This window comes from Sorex fumeus, unplaced genomic scaffold (assembly GCF_029834395.1).
Source record: "Sorex fumeus unplaced genomic scaffold, SorFum_2.1 ptg000072l, whole genome shotgun sequence".
Classification (NCBI taxonomy): Eukaryota; Metazoa; Chordata; class Mammalia; order Eulipotyphla; family Soricidae; genus Sorex; species Sorex fumeus.
This window is the reverse complement of record NW_026606129.1, coordinates 26232277-26234609: the sequence shown is the minus strand read 5'-3', so window position 1 is coordinate 26234609 and position 2333 is coordinate 26232277. Positions and strand designations below refer to the sequence as shown.

The 2333-nt window shown below is 42.9% G+C and overlaps 1 non-coding gene across 1 annotated transcript; it reads right to left on the bottom strand.

Annotated features, from left to right (window-relative positions):
- Positions 1 to 1455: 1455 nt before the first annotated feature.
- Positions 1456 to 1586, bottom strand: LOC130037970 (small nucleolar RNA SNORA36 family). Its single transcript, XR_008794546.1, has one exon. It is a non-coding gene; the product is annotated as a small nucleolar RNA SNORA36 family (small nucleolar RNA).
- Positions 1587 to 2333: the final 747 nt, after the last annotated feature.

Genomic DNA, 2333 nt, shown 5'->3' with positions numbered 1-2333 from the left:
AATCCCAAACTTAGGTGAACTGTCTTTCAGCCAGCCAAACTTGTTTCTTCCCTTTTTTTGGGGTGAGGGGGGAACGGGAACTTACTAGAGCTAAGTGATACAATGACCTATTCCCCCAGCAGTCAGATCTTAGTCAACTGACCATGAGCCAGACAATTTGTGAATAAATGGTGTCTCTTTCATGGCTCTGCTTTATTGCTTCCCACCCCAAACCAACTCCCTCTGCACTTTTTCCTTTTGCTCCCTGTCACCACCCTCTCCTTCCATAGCTTGTAAGAGGAAACCCTTTGTAGCATCTATGAACAAGTAAGAAGCACTTTCGTCCCCCAAGGTGCTCTGCATTAATATTTTAAACAAAATAATTCAAGAGAAAATTGTTTTGGTGGGTTCAGGAACATAAATTTTAATTCGCAGTCCTCAAGCAAACATTTCAACCAATGATCCCTTACCTTTGAGGTGGGGGGTAGGGGGGCAGGTGTGGGGGGTTGCGGCGGGGGGGGGGGCAGAGGGATTCTGCAAGAAAGAAGCAAAGTAAGTTTCTCTAGCAAAGAAAGACCTAGTATTTTCCTGGGCCTTCTTGCAAACAGAGGCCCCTTAGACAATATTTACATCTCTATGTGGGTGAGTTGAGCGTGTGCTTGGGGCAGTTGGAATAAGAGAGGCATTGACAGATTCCCGTAAGGCTGGTGGGTAGTGAGGAGAAAGAACGGAGTAAGCCGGGAGGAAGCATTGGGCTTGTGGAGAACGGCTAACATTTGTGGAACACTTTTCTAGACCAGGCCCTCTGCAGAATAGCTCATGCTCGTTTCTAGTTTTATCTTCAGAATCACTCAAGGAAGTAAAAACCACATTTCTGTTTAGGGAAGATAGCTCAAGTGGTAGAGCACATACCAAACGGGTGAAGCCCTGAGTTCTATCTCCAGCACCACAGGGCTCCACCCCAACACACCAGGTACGGTTCTGGTGGCCTCTGGTCCTGCTGGGTGTGGCTTCTACACAAAACAATACAATAAAGAGCCACTGTTCCTGATTTACAGAAATGGGACACAGAGAGGTCGGTCTTTTGAGAGATTCCTTTAGATCTAAAGAAGTGATCTAACTTCCCCCCGAGCAAGGGATCAGAGATGTGGTTAAGGTGGTGGACAGTGCGGGGTGTGATTCCCTGGCACCCCATGCCCACTTTCACCCTCCAGCACATGTTAGTGTGGTCCTGGTGATTCCCAAGCACTCCCACAACTCCCATAAAATTAAGTTTGCCAGTTAATCAGTCCCAGAAAGCCGGCGTCCTCATACAAACCCTGGCCTCTACTGTGACTCCTTGGCAATATGAGGACTTGGTTAAGACCCTCGCCCTCACTCTGGGCAATCAGGACACATTTTCTAGAGCTGCTCTGCCCTGACCACCTTTGTGTTTTAACTCTTCTGGAATTCTGTCTTTCTTTCTTTCTTTTTTTTTTTTATAGGCTGGGAGGAAAATGAATAGAGATATACCATCTATCTAATCATCTCTCCCAGACCTTGTCTTAATGTTCCAAAGTTTAATTACCATAACAGGGAAGCAGCCCTGATCCCTGAACTAGACTTAACGATTTGGTTTGTTTTTCTTTTTATTTCTTTCTTTTTGAAAAAAAACCTTCCTGAGACTCATTTATAAAATGAAAATACATTTGAGATTGTTGCTAAGAATTCAGTGGGATTGAGTAGCAGCTTTCTTAAGATTTCTTAAGAAAGGAATTTGTTTCCTTCTTTTTTGAAGATGAAGTAAATTCCAGTACAGAATTGATAGCAATAACTAAACATTGGTTGTTTAAAACTTATGTTTGAATAATTAGAACTAATGTACACTCAGTATGGAAGATTTAGAGAGTGAAGAAAAACAACAAAAACATAAAAAATCCTCCTATAAACCCACTCTCCTGAGATTTAATTGCACATCTTGCCAGTATTTTCTCCATACATATGTGCATGTGTATAAATACATCCCTTTTTACCAAATAGGGACTCTTCTGTACACTTTGCATTTGCATCCTGAATTTTTTTTTTCACATTTCCACAGCATGCATTTTAAAAATAATTTGAACCAGTGAACACACAAGCTGCTTTCTGGGCCTTGCACTCTGGATCAGAAAGTTCTTTGCATTTTGTTTTAATTTCTTCCACTTCCCTTTGAGATGTGGCTTAACTGTAGCACATATGACCTGGTTATGATCTCCAGTATGTCACGCCTCTCTGTCCAGCCCCATCCCTCCCACCACAAGAATAGGATTGAAAGTGTCCTGGACTTGAGGATTGCACTGGTCAGCACATGTGTTTGCAGCTTCATTGTGAACCTA